At 40.6% G+C, this 21794-nt stretch overlaps 1 protein-coding gene across 1 annotated transcript in view; it reads left to right on the forward strand.

Moving 5' to 3' along the window:
- Rg (A kinase anchor protein rugose) overlaps positions 1-21794 on the forward strand; it is a 305329-nt gene that overhangs the window by 149846 nt on the left and 133689 nt on the right. The gene's annotated exons all lie outside the window — the stretch shown is intronic.

A 21794-nucleotide genomic window follows, 5' to 3' on the forward strand; every position in this document is an offset into this window, starting at 1 on the left:
GATTTGACACTTCAGAAGTTCAAGATGTGTATGATAATGACTGTAATAAATTTGAAGAGTATTGGAGAAACCAAAGTTAGGATATTGCACTAGTCTCGAATTCAAATTTCAAAACTTAAAAGCTACCCTGAAGATTCATATAATCTTGAAGTCCAAAGTACTGTCGAGTGATTCTAATGCAAAGTCTTCACTGGGATAACTCAAAGTTCTCCCCTTAAGACCTCTTTGAAGCGCTGCAAGTAGAAACGGGAGTGTTGGAATTCTAAGCAAGACACGCTTAGCGGTTTCTTGAATTTTCAAAGATACTGCAGTCGCTCTCGATTTTGAAAACCACAATCTCATGATTCCGATCTAAAATTCACTTTGAAGTAAATAATTTGCCGAATAAAATACAGCATTTGAGTTTAAATATATAACATCAACCCTGAAACGTCTACCATGAAAAAACTAACGTTTCAACAATTTCTTTTCATTTGATATGCTAGGTAAGTTCAATTATTCTCGTTATTTGCACCCAATCCATGTCACGAGGAAGCTTTATATTTTCCACTATTTCGGTAAATATTCGTTAACGCGATGCTGTGTGACTTCAACGTCTTAATGCAAATGTTTGCAAGACACTTTACACATGTACTCTGTCTTGTTTATTTTTGACAGAATACCCTTTGTTTCTCTGTCAAGGACATGGGATATAAAATATCCGAGTTTTAGGGAAATTTTTTTTAGAAGAAAGCAGACACCTTTTTTCTTAAGTACTTTTTGATTTCTATAGCACTGCATCTTAAGTAACATTTTATGGCTTTTAGATACAGTGGATAATGAAATAAGCATGACTAAATAATTTCTATTTAAAACATTCTAGTGACTGCAGTGAAAATTTTACGCACATTAATCCCAAATAGTCAGTAGAGTTACTTCATTTAATACTACGGAAATTATTTGAAAACGCTCAATCGGTTAGTTACCCACTATATTGAAGGGCTACAAATACCAATTACTAACGATCAATGCAGTTCGAATACCTTATCTAATCGAAGTTACCCAACCTCTTGCAATTTGTCAATAATTCACTATAGCTACCAGCCACGTGTTTCATTCATTTGCAATCAATGTAATTTGTTACACACAGCAGAAATTACTCGAAACCGCGCAATTAATGAGTTATTCGCGATCAATAGATTTCTCATGATTCAGTTACTTGTAATTAGAAGAATTTCCTTTCATTCATACGACACCATCTGCCTGGAAATGCGTCGATTTTTAATTAATATTTCTTCAATTCATGCATCTCTATCAAGTATACCTACTATTGAAATAAAACTGTTTGAACACAGTTCAATTGCTAAAAATGAATTAACAGTTAACTAAAATAATTCTTTGGCTACATTATCAAAATACTATTCTTAAATTGCCTACAATATAGAAAGCATATAATAAACTCATATGATTGCTAATTACTTAAAATGCAATATTTACTCTTTCCTTCATATTTCTACTCGCATCAAACTTTAATGATCTACGAGAAACGAAACGCTTTCCTTACACAGCAAAAGGAGTGGCTGTTGCTTTGTTGCTCGCGTGCTTGGTGGAGCATTTCGTGCAACAATTTAACCGTTACGAGAGGGCTATTTTCATGGCATATCTTCGCGCGGGAGAAGATGATCGTCGGAGGCGAGCGAGTTTATCCGATCTAAGGGCACAAAAGATGGCTGGGGCTTTAGGTGAATCGGAACGTCGAAGGGTGCGGAGAATAGCAAAATGTTTAGACCTACAGCGCAGATCTGTACACGTTGCCTGGATAAATAGAGCGAACGGACGTGCAGGAGGAAAGGGCGCAGGAAAATCAAGTGGAAAACAGAGTCTTGACTACGTGGGGCCGAGGGAAGGTGGCCGGACGAGGGATGGAAAAAAAAGAAGAAGGGGGAGAGAACGAGATAGAGAAAGGTCGACAGATTTGATAGCCTCAGAATGGACCATTACTCCACTTCTGTTCCGAGAGCTGATCCCTCCTACCCGTGGCTATATCGATATTGATTATCTATCTTCCTTCGACGTCCTCGCTGACTTCCGGCCCCAACCACTCGGTTTCGGCCGTTTCGCCCGTCGTAAACCCAGAGGGACGTAAATCAGGAGGACAATTGCTCTCGCTAGCCCCTCCCTGGAACAACTTTGTCGTGTGGAGACTAGAAATCCCAGCGTTATTAAATTTGAACAATTTTTGGTGAGATATTAAATGTAGATGTTCAGGGTTTGCATGTGGTTTCTAATCGAGGCAATCCATTTGGGAGGCTAAAGGAGTAGGTACTTAATTGAGTGCTTTTTTGGTCGTCCATCTTGAAGCTACAAGATCGCGATTAGATGGCTGCTGTGTCACATAAATTTTTGTTTGAAGTACTGAAACTCCCAGTTGGACCCTCCATCATTTCTCAAGTCTGCTTAGGGAACAACTAATTTCCCAACAGTGACATATTGATATCTCCATGGACATGGGGGCCTCTGAACTATTTTTTGAGTTTTACTTATCCTTTGTTCTATTTTCTGCATCCTGTTTACAAGAAATATTCACGGAATTAACGACCATCCCATACGACACGAACAGCGATACAAACTTTATGTACGATCGCCATACGGCGTTTAGAGCCCCAGGCCAAGTGGCAGATAAATGTAGGAAGGTTAAATTTTTGGCGGAACATCGGTCGCCACCGGAAGCACGTAACCTATGTGCCAGCTGCGCTTAATGGCGCAAGCTTCGGAAGTTCTCGATCGCTTGATCTCTTTCTCAACGTCCTATCTTCACGCCAGAACCTCGAGGTTACAGGATACCTAGTAAAGGACACTTAAAGCGTCTTATTCAAAGCCTCAATCGACGACCGCGGTAAATTCTTTATCCAGCGTGTAGCGTGGTAACGCTTGGCTGCTCATTGAGGGTGCCATTCCTATCGAAATGCCTTCCTTCTAGTGAACTTTGAAGTAGCTGTGAATCAGGAACCTAGTTTCAGAAAATGCTGTTTGATAAAACTTTCTGAAGGATGAAAAAAGTCAAAAATATTGCGATTAATCTTCTTTTTTTTGAGATGCTTGGATTGAATGCACAGATAAATACAGATATACCTTAATCGTGGCAAGTGTTAATGTTAATGGGTAAAAAGTATAGGAAGCAGTATTATTTCTATTTGAACTCTAAACTCATTTGAATTTCCAAGATTTTCCACCAATAAGAACGGAAGGTGCAATGAGGGACCTATCTTGAGGAGGAGTTTGAAGCCCGAAGACCCGTAATTACAGAGTTCGTGAAGTTCCTTGACCTTCTTATCAAGAATGCTCCCCACTATGATAAGCAGGAAAAATTAGGATTTAGCTACTAGTTGGCCAAAGTTTCACTTCCTTCTTCGCGGTGATGAAGTGTAGATTATAAGTCCGTAATGGAAAAACTTTGCTCTTAAAGCATGAAACTGTCGATTCTGCAGCCGAAACTGGCAGACTTCTTTATTTAGCTTCGCTCAATGGGAGCCGAGATTAATAAAACCACGTTAATTTGAGAGGAAGCAATTTCATTTAATCGACATGGCAATAAGCACTAAATCCCTTAAAACCGCAATTCCAGCTTTTTTTAAATTGGTAGTTTCGAATGAAAATTAATTGGAAAACTTAAATGAGTTACAATTAATTTATTTATATTTCTCGTTACTATGTAATTCACTACCGCACTCTAATTAAACCGTGCTTACGTAACTGAAGAATAAAGTGGAACTCAAATATAGGGATACAAAAGAAGCGAAAGTAACGTATGCAGCGGAATACTTAATTATTCTCGGAGTCTGTTTTGTATTCAGGTGTGACCCTGCCTGGATCAAACACGAAACCGATAATGGTGACTATTTATTCCACTACTAGCTTCTGTTAATCTTTTTTAATCGATTAAAGGACACATTATCTCGAAATAAAAATTTCTCCAAAAATACACCCACGGATAAAAAACAATATTCACGATTAGTCACGTGATCCAATGATGAATCCACGCTGAGGAAACACATAAGGTTGATAACGTAATAGAAGAGCGAGGGGTTTAACGTTGGTCCATGACATATCGTTTTTCTCATTAAATTCGGATTACCATTACGTTGGCCTCAGTGTTTTTCCAAAGGTCGAGCCCTCCGCTGGCTTTATCGGGCCGCTGATAATGCGGCGTTGATATCTCATTAGCAAGCACGAACGAATTATTAATCCGAAATACCAGAAGATGGCTCTGAAAGTTTCTCAAGTATACGCAAGTGCAACTGATGTTTTCAATGCATAATAAAATTGAAATGTGTATTCAGAAAGAGAGGTCGACTGGTTTACGTAACATTTGACGCGACGTTCCTAACTGTGAGCGATGCAGACACTTCAGTCTGGATTAATATTCATTAATTGAAGCGAGTCATGAGGATACTTCACCCCTCTTCGAATATAACGATCCCTCCAATTAAAATCAGTTTCATCCAGTTCGTCCCATTTTTGCAAATCTAGCAGTGACGTCACCGGGAAGCACTCTTCACTGTATAAATAATAAGAAGGTTCATGGGATCAGGAAAAATCGTTCGAAAAGAAGCTTTTCAGTTATGAATGATTGCCTGCTTTTCCTCGAACGCATTTTCCTGTTTTTTTTTTTTTTCAGTGATTTGACGGACTATCAAGCATAGTAGGTCCTTGAGGAGAAGAAAGATTTCCTCGTTATCACGAATTTCTCATAAATTAATCTCACGTATAGTACCTTCTTTAAATCCTTTGGAGTTAGGTCGAGTAGGAATTCAACTGAAGTCTAATACGTATCTACTTTATTCTATGAGGCTACTTGGAAGATTTTTAAAGCCCTTGAACAGTTCTTTTATTTCTTATTAATTATGGTTTCCCTTGTGAAAACAAAGACTTCATAATTTTCAGCTGCCCTTTTTACATACAGTCGCTTTTATTTCTCTACCTAAGAGTACAGTATTTACCATTATATCCAAAGGACTTCGTACTCTCTAGCGTTTTCTACATCCCTTAAAATCATTTACACAGGAACGTTCTTCTTGGAACGAGGAGAAAGATCTTCCTGCGAACGGAAGTCCATAAAACCAGCAAGAACCCCCGGATGATTCGCACATTCGAAGTTTTAATTTTCTTCATGGACGAGGAACTTTGCAGTAGTACCAGAGTAGCGGAACGCTATCGCCAGGAACAGAATAATCAGAGGGCCTCCTAGTTTCTCCCCATAGCGCGGCAACGCGCGGTATCAGGGCAGAGCCAAATTGAAACGGGCCCTCCCATGAGATAAATCAGGTGGAAGAGTTTCCCTCTGTAAAGTGGATATTTCTGATCGAAATTTATACCAAGCATGGCTACCCCCTCTCTCCGTTTAACTGGATAGGTGCGCACGAATTCAGCGTGGAATATTTTCCGTGCAAACGAACGCCCGCGTTTCGCATATTTACGCTCTCAAATTCCACCGACGCTGAATTGAGGCGATCGTAAACGTCACAACGAATTTGAGCGGAGTTATATATTTTTAATTATGCACTTCGAATTCTGGAAATTTTCTGCTTTTTCCAAGTGAAAATTAAAAACGACATTTTCTGTGAGGATTTTTTGTTATATCCACTCTCAAGAAAACAATTTTTTCTAGTGTCAAACTTTTTTATCATAACAGAGCAATAAAACTCTAGAAACTCTCGTATTAAATGGAATGCTGTGTATAGTCTTCACAGTAACACAGTTAAAATTGGTCGGCAGTATGGTCTACCCTCTGAACTTTCTTCTAACCACCATTGCACGTTTTATTGATACGCGCGCGCACTGTACGCGACAGCGCTCCGCGGTAATTAACAACGTGGAATTGCGCCGTAAAGCAGCTCGCCAACCGCCGTTTTATTTCTTCCCTGTCCTCGTGAAATTGTGCCGACGCATTTTTATGATCCACGTTTCTCAAAGTATAACGAACGAAAACGAGTTTTTTTCAAAGCTAGTTGAACATCACGGGCAAAATCCGTGCGTAAAAGCAAATTTCTTGATATAGGATGCTGCCATAAACTATACATGCACGTAACGGATACTTTCAAGCATGCATTTATTACAGATGGCAGATAGTACTATGAAAAATGCTTTTCAGTCAGCTGTACAATACTTTTCTAGAACGTTAACGATTTTATACTTGTATGGTATATATTGTTAACGATGAGGAAATGGAAAAAATATATAAGTTATTGAACGAGAAGGATTTTAAGAAATCCTTATTAATCCATGAAGGAGTATCAGCAAAAATCAGACTTCACTGAAGATGTTGTTTTTCATAAAAATGAAGCCCTTGGATCTATTTTTATATTTTTACCATTTCTGACCCAGATAATTTTCTTAGACTAATACTGAGTTAGCAGAAAAATTAGAGTATTAGGGTCGAATGATTTTTAGTAGTACCACCAGAAAAACTGGTTTAGTATTATCGAATATTCTCCCCAAATCTGTCCATAAAATCTGAATTACTTCTATTTACTAGCGATCTCTCTCGAGCGATAAATTTGAGTATCTCTGGCAGAACGAAACGGCCCCTAAAAGAGTATTCGTCGAGGAAAACCCAGAAGCGCTGGTTTTCAGAACATAGCGTAGGTAAATGTGAGCAACTGTTTCGAAATAGTGAAACTGAAAGAGCCCTGTGCCCTTTTCTGGCAGCCAAAACTCGAAAAATATACAGGAACGCATGGTATCGTCCTTCCCACTGCCCAATGTAGAGGCGTTTTTCGAGGCGAGCATCTTTTAAATCGTGCAACAGCGTCCCATTGCGACTGAAGGAAACCGGATGTGACACGGGGTGGCGGCACGTGACGTTAGTTCGCTGGTCGAAAGAGCTGCAAGAGGGAAAAAAGCGTTTCGCGACCTCGTTTCGCCGACGTGTGACCCTTTCTCTATTCCCCCTGCTGCGGAACGTGCCTCGAATTATATGGAAGCAACACGCTGTGACGGTTTCGTCATTCTCTAGCCCTCGGCTGCGCACTGAGATCGATTCGAGATGGCTGGACGTGAAAATGTGAAACAGCGAGCCTGGTTGTTTGCCTCCTATTGTAACCGATCATGTGACACGTTTTCGTTTCTGTTCCCATTCAGTGTTCACTTATACTGATGAATACTTTTTTGGATTGATAGTAAGGGGAGAGAATAGCTCGGAAACGGGGACACGTTGATTTTTAATTGAACACGCTGTTGGGATTTTTCTAGTGAAAACTATTAATTATTTTTTACTGTTTGAGCTAGATTGAAGTTTCCAAAAGTTATAGAAAATGTATGAAATATACAGGAAGTAAAGAAAAAGCTGATTAAGGAGTTTAAAAGAATGTTGTGTTATTATAAATTAATAAAATCTCTGTACAGTAGTTTTGTGTTAAAGTAGAGTAAATAATTTTTTACCCGTAATTTGCTATTTTTATGCACTGCTTATGAAGCATTTCATGCATTAAAGAAGCTAGTTTAATGTAAACGGAAGTCGCCATAACAATAAAAAGTAGTACGCTATTTGACCTGCGCGACAGAATTAATTAAAAGCTGCCTTTGGCCTGGCTGAAGACGGGCTGTAACTACTAGAGCGACGCGTAATGCTCTTCCGCTGTATGGCTGACCTTAAAGGTACGCGACCACTGGGCTGCTTACGTCCGGAGTTATACTACTTCAAAGTAACGTAGCCCAACATTTCCATTACCTAATGTATTGAGTAAGAGGAACTTGACGGAGACATCAAATTGAAAAGGTCTTCTCTACGTTTCTCGGTAAATTGGTTCTAAATACAATTTTATCAATTGTAAAAGTTTTCATTGGAAATTTCAAGTAACGTTGATTGGAAATTATTGCAAACATTTTGAGGCATGTCAATTTTATATAAAAATTGAATATATTACTCATAATCATGTAGTTTTAACACGACTAATTAAATTGTAACTAATAATAATAATAACAACAATAAAAAGAGCGTACTTGAATTGCAAGATAATATTTAATGGATCTAGGCGTGAGCATGAATGGTTTAAAAGTACAGACCTTTAACATCAAGCTTTACATAGTTAACTCTCTCTCTAAATTTTTCCAGGTGAAAAGTGGATTAAAACCAGATTACATTGAGTGGCATATGACCATCGCGCGAATATTTAAATACAATATTCGTTGAGTACGAGATAGAGGGAAGTAAAAATATAATCTTTTCACCGTGTCGCGGGAGTAACAACGTGAAAGGAGAGGCGTTGAGTCGCGAGGTAAAAAGCAGATGCACCAAGGGTAGCCCTTTTCTCAGCCGCGCGACGTAATATTAAAAGTCCGCCACTCTAAAGTTTCGCACAAAGGCATGCCAGATACGGCAGCGTAAGATTCTCGTCTCGCAGATTCTCCCCCTACGTTTCCTTCCCCGTCGTTACCAGGCTAAAGTGTAGATACGTTGGTTTACGTTCCTCCATCCGGACGCTTTCACCGATGAAAAGCGCGGTGGTTTCTTTTCAGTCCACCCTAAAAAACTTCACTTTTGTTTTTCCTGTAATTTATCTACCGATGCGAGCCCAGCGTTATGATAAATGAAAGCAAACCGAGCTCGAACTCTCGCGAACGTTTTTCTCCCCCCGCATCTTCCGAGACTACAAGATACCACGGAAGATATCGTTTATGGCATCATCTTCTACGTTTTTTACGAATTTTTTGTGGCACCTATTTATATTTTTATAATCAATATGTAGATTGTTTACATAATTCCTGACACGTTTATAACTAGATTGAATTGCAAGTTCTTGTATCATGTTTTTCCAATTAATTCAGTAATTATTCAGGGTTCATCAGAAATTTTTATTAAGTTAAGTCTTCCTTAAACTTGATACCATTAATTAGGATGTACTCGCTGAATTTCGTACGGATTCATTTTGCGGGTTAATGACCAGTATGATCTCAACTTCCGCGAAACCTCTGTGCTTCCACGGGGCTCTAGAATCCTCTTCTTCCTTGTACTACTGAATTTTGGAGTTTTCCTTTATGTTCATCGTCGATAGTTTTGGTAACCCAGCGTTCTCGTTAAATCTCGTCGACCGTGGTTCTCTATTAACTCAATAATTAAGCGCGGAAAATACAGAGGTTCCTCGATGTATTTTCTCGATTATAAAAGAAGAAACAATGTCTATCCACGATCCACTCGCGCTTTAGTCGCGTCATTTCGTTGAGTGCTGAGTTAACGATGGATTAACGGGTATGCTATAATGAATTTCAATCTCTGGCGCACATTAGGCGGAATAGAGAGGTTACGTGTTGACTCGACATTAAAGCGGCACGATTATCGATTGGAATATCCGTACCAATTTCTCTTCAGCCACACATAAGCGCGTGAATATCGGATATTCCGTGTCTACAAAGCCTTTAACATCGACGATGAGCTCGTATCCCGTATCTGCATTTTATGTTCTAATAATTGCACGTAACATCTGTACGAGAAATTTATGTGGAGGGAGGATTCGATATTTTATTCCACTTGCTTTTAGTGAAGATTAGAGGTTCAAAGATTTTCCGACCGCTGACTGTATCTACTGTAAAGTAGAGCTATCTTCTCGACACGGTGATATTCCACTTGGATGTACTTGAACTTGATCAAAAGGTAGATAAAATTTGCAACTGTTATCGACTTTAGGATACCATGTATAACATGATTTTCCATAGTCTGTTGTTCGTAAGTAGAAGAGGCCCGAATATTTCAGACTCGAAGTAAAAGAATCGCAAACTTACCGCAAAATGACACAAACACACTAAATTTCACAAGTGAACCATTACTCTGTCCAAACAAATGAGCTTCGTAAAAAGAAACAAAAGGGATTTAGAGGGCAGTATCGACAAGAAGCGAACTCCGCTACAAAGAGCAGGGAAAATAAGTTAATCATTGTGTCTGGTAATGGAAGAAGGCAGAATGGGTCGAGCAATTCGTCTTACCTCAGACCCTGCCAGCTGTGCTTCCAGCTCAGGCCAGAATACATGTACATAGAGATACAAACGTGCTTTTTTCCCTAGACCAACGTCCTCCCGTCGAGAAGTTTCCAACGCGCTGTGGCTGCAAGCTGCTGCCAATGGACGAACCGAAGGCAACAAACTTCGAACCAGTGATCGTCTTTCTCCCTTCCAAGAATAATACTTTCTCTCGTTTTCGTGGGCAGGATATTTGTTGGTGAACATCCCGCGGTCGAACGGGACCACCTTCGAAGATTTCAATCTTGCCACATTGCCCATGCATCGCTTCCAGGAGTGAACTGTTGGTCGACTGAACTTAGAGAAACGCTTTTCCCGTGTCCAGATACCAGATATGCGAGCTTCTCTCGACATCTGCTGACGGATTGAGCTGGGAGCGAACAATGTCGAAGAGGGGCGGCCATGACGCGTTTTGTTCTCGTTACTGTTTGTTCCGTTTCGTTCGATCTGTTGACGGATGCCGACGAAAACCGAAATGCTAGTGAAGTAGATTTCGCCAGGGAAAAATGAAACGATAGACGTGCGAGCGAACGATGATTTAATCTGAATTGCAGGACTTTCGTTGACTCTTCTGCGCGTTAACTTCTTCAGAGTATCGCGTAATGTTTTTACTACTATTTCGCTCTTTTTAATATCGCGAATGCTGCATTCCCTGCATCTCATTTCGCTTCATAAATTCATTTATCCTGAACCATTTCCACGTTTTCGTATGTAGTACAGTGGAAATTTCGAATTTTCCCTTTTAGTTTGTAATTTTCCATTATCTCTTGAGGCGTGCATTAATTTTTTATATTTCTGTTTTTCTACACAGGTTTTGATATCATATCTCTTCCATTTCAGGACCCACTTGTAAATACATTAAAATCTCTCGGAATATTTACTTACGGGCACACATTTTCTACTAATGAAAAATTACGTTTTCTTTGTGTTTCATTCGTATAAAGCAACTCTGACAAAGGGTGGAGCCCATCAGTCGCATACTTCCCTTTTCAATTGTCCCTTTGATCCAGTAGTACCGTGCAGTAATGAGAAAATAGCTAATCAGAGAGATGCGAGTCCACTGACATAAACTGACTTCTCTCATATTTCGAATTCGCAATATTTACATATCTCTCTCTCGAATTTCGTGGAACACAATCCAAAGAAATCTCATCTGCTCAGGCTGAAAACGACTCAATAAAAACTTCTCAGCTTGAAACCACACAATACCTCTGGAAACTCGCTATACAGATATATACGACATCGTTTTTTACCACGAACAATAACAGTTCTAATCAAAACTGTCCCCTCAACACCACTACCAAGCGGTAGTAATGCCCGAACGACCAATAAGGCGGCCAGACGCAATAACCATGCACGAACTTCGCACTCGAGGAACATCGATGAGGGTGGAGGACCACGTTCGAAGCAGCTTAACGATAGTAATTGCATAGCTCGGGCAAATTGTAAACTCCCGACGGCGTGCACGGTAGTTCGCGACGCGGATTTTCGGCGGCGATGTATGCAAACCACCACCTCGAGGATTCTCGCCGTGACGCAGGAGTTGCGAGCCTGTTATATTGAATTTCAAATAGGATCCGACGCGATAAATAAACTCGCGCGACCAGCGAGTTATCTCGGTCGCGATTCTCCCTCCTCCCGCTTACCCCCGTGAAATTGTGAAATCCTGCGGAAGCCTCGATACCAACGAGCCATGCTATAGTAGATGCATTAGGAGCGTACAATATTTACTGGAAGCCGCGGTGGTTCATTGGATTTCCATCATCTGAGCAGAGGAGGCTCCTGGATTCTTTCAAGGCGTTATCGTTTCACGCGATATTTTTTATCAGTTGTTCGTTAGTAGAGTGGAGACGTAGTTCAATGGCTCGTGAATGACGAAAGTTGAGAGTAGCAGAGCTAATACCTTTCAATGCTGGTCAGAGTATAAAATTTGAGAAATAATGAATCCTATAACTCATGACACACACACATAGAATTTTCTGTGAATTTAGTACGAGAAAAATGACTTAGAAACCTCTAGATTAGTGGAAACTTGAACCTCCATTAGACTGCACCTCGTTTAAAAGTGCACCTGATTTAGCAAAGAACTCTTGCATGCATTGCAAGACTAAATAATCCTCCCAGAAATTAGGTCTCGTTCTACTTTGTCTCCCGAATTAAATGTCCACCTTTTTGGAATCACCACACGTGACAGGAATCACGAATTCCATTGGTAGCTTAGTTAAGAGCCCATGTGGATGGCAACGTGCCTCTTCTTTCAAGCTGCATTCACGTGTTCTCGAGCAATCAGGGTCCATTCTGTCCAGAATCGATGAACGCCGCGATTTCAAGAGAAGACGTCTAGGATAGGAGCGAATGCGCGCCATGGGAGGACTTGGTTCGCCATTAAAATCTGTTTTGCAAAACTTCCAAAGGGGAGGCGCATAAAACGAGACGGCAAGCGGAAGGTAATGAATGTAGGACGGTGAAATCTGGCGAGTCTCGCGAGAGCACTCGCCTGTCGGTGATTTATCGTCGGTGAACTGGTCGTAAAAGACGGTTTCTAAGCGGGCAACAGAGCGCCTCATACCTGGTCTAAACTATATATTATGAGCAATAAAGTGCCGCTAGCGACGGTTTAAGATTTCCCGACAGAATAGACTCCCTTTGTTTTCCACTCCGCAGCCAGCTGATTAAATATTTCCAATTTAATTTCACTGCGCGCAAGTCCCTGGGGGATTACTCTTTTCTACGTGGCTCTTTAGCAGCGCGTAATACGCGTAAAAGAGGACAAGTTCTGTGCCGGTGCTCATACTAGTTTTTAAGTGGAGTGCGTCCCTAGTCGCGTCGAGTGGAAAAAAGGGAACGAAACAGCGATGCAACATGGGAGAGCCAGTTAACCTCCTTTCCAGCGAGCAATTATGTCCTTTCTGCTACTTCCGCGCGATGATACGTGAAAAGTTGCATAAAAATAGGCTGACGCGAACCGTCGAAGCGGAATTCCGGCAGAGGTGAAACGAACAAGCTGCGCCACGAGCGCAAATGACGCGCATATTCTGCTTCGCTATGCTTGATTCTGTTGTGGGGTGTAAAAAATGTTATCAACGTAAAAAATATAGGATCCAAGGTACAAAGAACGCTAGGAGAGTAAACACTGTTTGATACAGAGAAAAATTGCAACGAAATCTATCGTCGAACTTTCCACTCGATAAACACGCAGTCAAACAATACGAATTGATTGCACGAACGACACAATTTTCAGCTGCGCGATGTTTTCCCGATACAGATTTTTTTGTTGTTGCTTTTTGCCTCCGTTGCAAGGGGGTGTGGGATGAATAGCTTGGCTGAAACGGTTTATACCTCTTTGTTTTGACTACAGTAACTATTAAAAGAAGTGAGTAATTGTGTTCAGTGAATGTACAGGATGAGGTCATAACTTTGACTACCTTGAATATCTTTGTTATTCTTATTATTATAGCATAGACGTAGCAGGCAACTTTGGGGTATGAAATTAATTAAAAAATTCTGTACAACATTTATTCAATTTAACTTTGTTTCCAAGTGGAGACAGTAGCACGTTTCATAAATTTGTATTACCTTAACTCACTCTGAATTTACGTCCACAGGTTCCGAAATACCCTGCGCACAAATACTTTCCAGATACCTTTACGTTTCAAATTCTCTCCTAACGTACATCTCCTGTCAATCGAGTATCTCCCCTTCGCATTCATAACTTGGCAAATCCGTGCGCAAAAGCTTTCACGACCGCCCCGGGATTTAAATAAAATTGAAGCCTGGATACCACAATAAATATTCCATTAAAAAGTTCCATTGGATCTTTAAAGTGATGGAGTTCTTGTCTGCAACCATAGAATGTCTCCTGCCCCTGAAACCCAATTCCAAGGAACACAAACCATCAGCATTACTTCTGTGATTCTAAAGCAAAGCGATCCAAGTCACATGTCTTTGAGATATTGATGTTTAAAATTTTCAACGCAATGCTGTCTCATAGACTTGTGTCTTCTTGAACCCTTCTTCTTAAGTGAAAAAATTCTTTTAATTCCCTTTCTTCATTCTACAAATATAAATTCTATATTCTAGATCTCAATGTAAGGCTTTAGCTTGAGGTTTTTGAAAATGTGACACAGGTCGTTTTGACTTAATCATAGAATTATCTCCTTAGCGTTCCTCTAGTTGACGACTTTGGAGGAGCGCGTTCAAGCACGATCGATTCCATCTTTCTCGGGACGGGACGAGTTTATCCAGAGTAGCGAGTATATTAATCCTTGCTAGGAAATAGATATGCTTAATGAAATACGCTTTTCGGAGAGGGCGGGGGCGCGTGCACGGCGGTGTCTAACTCGATTTATACCACTGCGGTAACCTGGCTCTGCAGTGCGTGCGCCGAGTTCGCGATAAACGTGTTACCATATTTCCCACATGATAAACCACGAAAAGCCAACCGGTGCACCGCCGCTGGTGCGGAACATGCCGCGATTTCCGACATGACAACTTTAATTCCTGATTTTTACACGGTGACGCGCGCCCGCGAGGCTGTTATTTATAACTGCGGTCCCGTGTTGACACGACCAGGAATTTACGTATGGCAGAGTGTTTGTGCTTTCTATTTTTTTCCTTTTTTTCACTTTTTCTGTTATCCCACTGGCTTCTGTTAGCCCATGCTAGCTCCTCTTTTATTTGTGGATCTTACTGCTTCATCTGTTTATTAAGCTCTAACTGGGAAACTGGAAAGTCTTCATTTGGTAATGAATTTTGTGTTTCGAGATAGAGTGGTATAAGCTGTGACAGGATGGACAGAAGGCTGTATTCATAGCTTTGAAATTATTATTAAATAATTGTGTATATTTGCATGTGAATTGAGTTTCTTGGGATGATCTATTAAGTACAATTTGTAACTCCCTATACTATGTCATTCCTGTATCTGTATATAAAAAAATATGTAGTACCTAGAGTTCACAGAATTTCAAGTAAATAAGTATTGCAATCGCATATTGCAACCAAAATTGGATGTGATCGATCATCCGAGTCTGTTCCGATCGCCCATTTCTTCAAATGGTTTCTTCAATCGCGAACCTGCTTTTTAATACACTGACTCGTTCACAGTGAATTCAGCTTCTACTCTATCGATGGTCAGCAGGAAACATGGAAAAAGATCGCTGAAGATGAAACCATTTACCATGTAATTATTTCCTCTCATTTTTCCATTCTAGTCGGATAGAAAGAAATATCGCTTAGCCTCTACAGGAGAACAGGCTCGATCACCTTAACGAGGAATCAGCTTAACAAGGACCTGCTTTGAGAGAATGCTCTTTGTACCTCGGGAAGCCCTGAAAGATTGAACGTTCTCTGGACCACTGCGAACAAAGCCACCGCTCATCCTCGGACCTAAATTTCCAGCTTTGTCAATTTTTTGTGTCAGACTCCTTTCATTCTCTCCTCGGCACATTCGACCTCACGCGAATATAAATGCAATGGCTGGCGATAAATAAATAAATGCGAGGGAAGAGGGAACCGTGAGAGCGTAATCTCCAAGCGAAGTGGAAAGGCGAAGTGAAATCTTCCCGCAAAAAATTCGACGGGAAGTCAGGCGAAAGTACGAAATCGCGAGGCGAAAGCGGATTTTCCTTTTCGCCGGTCGAACAGAATGAATATCCTTTGCGTTGCTTCAATCGGACGCGAGAAACGCAAGGAGAGCCAGGAACTTAGTTAGGAGAAGTGAAAATAAGCGGATAATGGTAATAGTTTCCCGACGAAGATTTTCCAGCGAGCGAGATTAGGAAAGCCGTAACTTCCTGGCAACTTTGGACGCGATCTAACGACATTCGATAGAGGCTCCTGCACAGTGCCAATCTATAGCAATTTTAATGTTTATCCGCCGCCTTATTAGCACTTGTTAGCAGTTCTTCGCGCTAGCGAACTTTAATCACTCTAATGTGGTTACGCTGTCAGCGACTGAATTTGACAATAATTTCCTAAGTTTAGTCTGTTCTGTAGGGAGTGATTCGAGAAAGTAGTGGAAGAAAGAGATTAATCGACGTGGTATTAATATTAATCTGATGCAAGATATTTTTCCCTTACTTATACATGGTATGGTTTGCAAATTGGGAGCAGTAAGAACTGTTTTTAATTAACTAAGGGCAATTGAATGAAAAAGTTTTGTATAAGTGATACTTTCTATGAAATGAATCCAAGTAAAATAGAAAGAACAGAGGAAATATTAAAATGGAAACCTGTGAAACTGACAGCGACGAAAGCCTCGAAGTCTGCAGAGGACAATAAAAGAATTTGTGAATATCATACCTTTGTGAAAGCAGTTCGTAAAAGACTACTTTAATGTTCCACAGGCGGCTGACTATTCTAAAGTGAACTTTTCTGATTCTTTTCGCTCTGTATATACTCTATCCTGTTTTGAAGATTCTCCAAAGTAAACACTTTTACGACTCTGTTTACAACTTTTTACTCAGGAGTTCGTCGAGTCCGTCGTAGAGTGCCCTGTCAAACTTCATGATTTCCCGAAAGGCATTCATTATAAACTCCGTTCAACATCTCTGATTGATCCACTAATTACCTTTAATGAAACTTACTAAAACTATCTTCCGTAACAAGCTATTCTAAAACGAAATATAGCGTAATTTAACTCTAACCCCAGCTTTCGTCCGCAGCTTCCAAAGAGCAAAGCTTTCTCAGCAGTCTCCTAGCTATCTCAGCAAAAACAAGCATTGCGATGCACGACACCTTAACATTAGAACCGCTGCGAAACCTTTGAAGCTAATGAACCGAAGCAAAATCGCCATCCGAGTGAGACAGGGAACGAGCAAAAAGCGGGAATCTTGGCAGAGAGGCTCTTCGTCACGGAGATGGGGTAAGCTAAGGAAACATCGAGACAGGAATATAAGAAACTTAGCGCGCGATTCGTGAAATCACATTAGAGATCGTGGGACGTCGATAGAACAGCAAAGGGGCGCACTGCGGTGCCAGGGTGAACCGAAAGAAATCGAATACGCTTAGAAATATCGGACGATGTCCAAGTAGATCGACGCGATCAGCGTTGGTGGATAGTATCGGCGTTAGAGGCAGGCATTCTTTCAGTGGAAAAAGGCGAAGGACGAGGCAGACGACAGACAAGAAATGAGGGTAGGAGGATATGGGTACAGCGAGCATTCGCGTCACGCGCCATCTACTCCTGCTTCTATAGACAATCCTATGCTTCGGATAACCTGTTCCCCTGTCTCTCTCCCTCAGCCGCGAGTCCAATAAGAGCCTCGAGTAAATCAAGGATTGCCTTCGTCTCCTCCTCCCGGGGCCTTCCCCTCTTTCTCCCCTTCTTCACGCTCTATCAATATCCTTCCTCCTTTGCCTTGCCTCTCCTCTGCGTCTCCTCCAGCCACTCGTTCCTTTTGCCTCGTTCGACTCTTGTTTGGCCCGTTTTCCCTGTGCATGGATCCGTGCACACGGTACACCCACCATTCGGCTCACTATTCCTCTAACTCTTCCGCGAGACGCTGAATCACCGATTCGAAGGATGCTACCATGCCAGCTATTGCGGTGCAAAGTGTCGTCGCTCTCTTTGTGTGGGCGAGGCGCGGTGCCTGGCGCCGCAGGAAACTCGAGCATCGACACTGTGCCGAGTGCCTATCTTTTGTTCTTATTTGGAACGCAAGGTGCTCACCTCGTCACACGGGGAGCACCGCGTCTCGAGGAAGTCGTAGTGGAAGTGGCTGAACGATGGGGGATATTTCGTTCTAAGAGATGGATTTTATTGGAAGCTTGTGGTAATAAATTTCTTGGTAGAGATTAGAAATTGGTCGAGGGATTGGCTTCGACCTGCCTCTTCTGGACCGTGGAATGGAATAAAAGGATAAAGGCTATACGGTTGATGCGATGATTTTGTAGGTGTGAGGATTCTGAAGATTCTGCTGCTGCAAATGGTTTAGGGTTTATGGAATTGTGATGTACAAGGTGAGATTTCTGAGCCAGTGACTCTTGATGCTCTTTGAGTTTCGTATTAGGTGTATTAGATCTGTATATAGAGGACTGATTTGAACACTCTTGGCGCGTGGTTGAATCTTGTCTGAATCACAGAACTTATGCTACATATTCAACTACTTACAAAACCTAAGATCCTTTTTCCTGTGAAATACTTAGGTACATGAAAATATCGCGTTTGAAAATTCGTTCCATTTAATACCACGTACGCAATTTTGCGATGGTAATGTCGAGGAAGACAGCAACAACCGACTGTGTTTCGTCAGGGAAGAAATCGCCAGATACATGCAATCGGTTTAAATGCACGTAACCGGAACACGAGGATGAAATATTCGCTGTTCCCGACGCGAGCTTTCTTCAGGCTTTTCATACGCAAGATATGAAAAGGTATAGAGATTGAAAAGTGTGTTCCATTTACATGACATACGGTTTCAGCATGCAAATGCACGCGAGCTCGCACACCCCGCCCCTGCTTTGCCAAATCTCTCGAATCGAAATACAACATTTAAAATGGATTCGTCTTTCATGCTCCGACTGCGAACGGGGAACGATGGTAAAGATCATCCTATAAGGAATCGGTAATCCGTGATTACGTCGTTTCTCGATCGAAGAAGCTCGAGCAATCGTTCCTGTGAGATGCCGAATCGAAGAAAAATTTGCTGCTTGAGAATTTTTACGGTCAAATGGGGTCGACGGAATTAAATAGGGCATAAAATTCGGTGGGTCATTTACATTTCTTCTTTCGAGAAGTCGGAGATCCGAAAACAGATCCCACCAACTTTTTATTACGCTCGGCAAAGTTTTACATCCTCAAAGGGAAACTCTTCTCCTCGGCTGCGACTGACGGCTATCTATAATTTTAGTGTGGAACTTGCGAGAAGAAGACTCGGGGTTTCCTATAACTTGAAAGCTTTCCATATTTCTCGGCGTAATAAACATTGAGTTCTCGTAAAGTTAATGTAGAACGAGTGGATCATATTTCTCCTTAATGATGAAATTACTTAGGCGTCTCGAAGTCTGATTGAATGATATAAAATATTTTGTACCTAGGAGTATCAGCAGACAGTTAATAATTCTGCATAAGGAAATAAGTCGAATATGTAGAGATTTTAGGTATTCGGCGAATCTAGAATGTTCTTGAAGCATATATATTTCAAATTAAAATTTTTCAGTTGTATTATTCGATAAATTTAGTTGGAATCCATAGTTTCAAACGCAATTCGGATTACTTTTGTTTTTTCAGCACTCTGAGCAACAGTTCTACGTGTACAGAAAATCTACTGTTCTTAATTTTGTTTCTGTCTCTTCATTGAATGGATGACTTCCTTCAAGCTACTTCGCAAGCTCCATGAGTGTGGAACTAATTACTATTCCCGTCGCGAATAGTCTTCCTTCCCTGGTACTCACGTTCCAACGTAAACAAGTTATTGCGAGGGATACGTGAAAAGTCACGATTCTCTAGCATTCTCGAGACACTCGCACTTATTTTCAAGTTTCTTGATTCGTTTTGTCTGCGTATGATATTCATTAAGTAAAGAAGTATGGTCTCCTCAATTCAGATATTAATATTGTGTTATTTTGTATAATTTTGAAGTGAAAAATTATGTAATAAAAAGATTACTAAATCTAAATGAAACAAATTTTAAAGATTGTGAATAAAATATAAAATTCACTTTCTTCAAAAGCCACGATTCATATAAAATTTTTTTTTTTTTTTTTTTTTAATTGTGCCATTCATTCTGAAACACTGTGCACTCTGAAAGAAACACATCATTCCAATATAGAAATGTTATTTTATATTCTTCTTTACTGAAATTCTGAACTATCCACCAACGGCACTTTCTATTTGTTCCTTTTGAAGCAATGTAAAAACGGATTTCCATTTATCAATAAAAATATTCTACTGTCTAAAATACATCTACATTTTCACAAATGTGTATTCGTTCTACACCCGCGGAAATGTTTCTTCCTCTACGATTTGCGCAGCGCATACAATGTCGACTCTACCTTCGAGCAAATACAGCCGAGAAAGAATGGAACGCTATTAGGATTTTCTACTGCCATTGTAGTCGGGCATATATATTCCAATGGACTTTTTATGCCTCTGCTCGCCGTAAGGTCTCGCATAAAGCTTTCAACAATGGAATAAAATAAATCGTAATCAGATATTCTTCCTTTCCGCGAAACCCTTTTTCGTTCACTAAGCAACGAAAATCTGTCGATGGGAATGGGAAGAAGCATCTGCGGAATCAAATCGATTGCAAAATTCTATTTATCAGTAAATTCAAATGGAAGTCCAGGGGTTAGATCAGGGACTAGTCAAAGGGCTAGTCCAAGGGCTAGTCCAAGGGCTAGACCAAGGGCTAGACCAAGAGATAGACCAAGGGCTAGACCAAGGGCTAGACCAAGGGATAGACCAAGGGCTAGACCAAGGGCTAGACCAAGAGCTAGACCACTGGATCGGACTCTCCTTCGGAGCCACCAACGAGGGCGGATAGAGCGGACAGTGGTCATCCTGGACCAGCCAGGGGGTAGTCCAGGGAGGGAGCTCAGGGTCAATCTAGGCAGTTCATCCCTAGGATTGCCAGGCCCACCTGGACCCGCCAGAGGCACCGGCGCGACTGAGAAACACGAGTTCCTTCAAGGGTATTTATATCCTCTGAACAGAAGGGGGGCAATCAACGAAATAAGTTCTTGGGTGGTGGAAATCGTGAGATAAATCAAATGAAGAATAATTTGCGGAAAATTGATATTTTGTATAAAATAATCACTGTAGCAACAATTTCTGCTATACATGTTGTTAATAACAAATCCAGTCTGTGTCTTGGGTAAATTAGAAATATTTGAATTAGAAATATTTGTTGCAACGTTTAATTGTTTATTATATTTCTAATTAAAATATTTAGAACTAAAATTTCTGTACATATATATGGTTTCCAATATTTATGGAATTTAATTATACATGTAGGAAATACGATATTTTACCATTATTTTTCATATCATAACAATTATTTTGCTACCATGAATTTATATAAGAGTTTTCTTCCTCTCTTTCCCAAATGTTAATATTTTTTTCGTTATTAGTATTATGGGATTATTCTGCTGCATCAGTCTTTGATCATTTCATACACGTAGCTTAATTAATAAGACTTATTTTTTATGAAAAAACTTTGATGTGAGGTAGCAACGCAAATGTTACACATAACATACATTGACCTGGCCTGATTCCATATTGACCACATCTACTTACGTGTAAATTATACTGTTCGAAGAGGAGATTTGCAAAGAGAGGGATAAGAAATCTTTCTCCAACTTTTTGCTTACTATTTTCTCATTACAGCATCATAGTTTCATATCAAATTTGTTAAGTATAAGAGGCATTAACCCACATTTCCAATTTTCTACCTCATATATTCAAGTCGTATCGGTTAAGAATACATGCAGGAAGATTCATCGACATGTATAAAGTCAAATCCATTAAGACTGCCCGATAAATACCGCATTGCTGAATCACGAATCGGGCTGCAATTAAATCGTTCCCCGATAATTCGTGGCCTCTCAAGAGGGAGAAAGAAGTAAATACACAGGCCTGGAACTTCGTCGGATAAAATGGGTTCCAGTGCCGGCGTTCGACGATCGCATTTATATCAGGCTGTCAATAGACTGCAAATAAATTTCCACTGCTTACCCAAGTTAATGCATCTCATTTCCCCTTCATCGTGGTTGAACGTCTCTTGCTCTCCCCAGTTCCTTCACATAAATCTGGAACGATACACAACTCAAACAAGCGATGTTAACGACCGCGTTAAGAGGCGTTG

The sequence above is a fragment of the Calliopsis andreniformis genome, chromosome 3 (assembly GCF_051401765.1).
Source record: "Calliopsis andreniformis isolate RMS-2024a chromosome 3, iyCalAndr_principal, whole genome shotgun sequence".
NCBI classification, from domain to species: Eukaryota; Metazoa; Arthropoda; class Insecta; order Hymenoptera; family Andrenidae; genus Calliopsis; species Calliopsis andreniformis.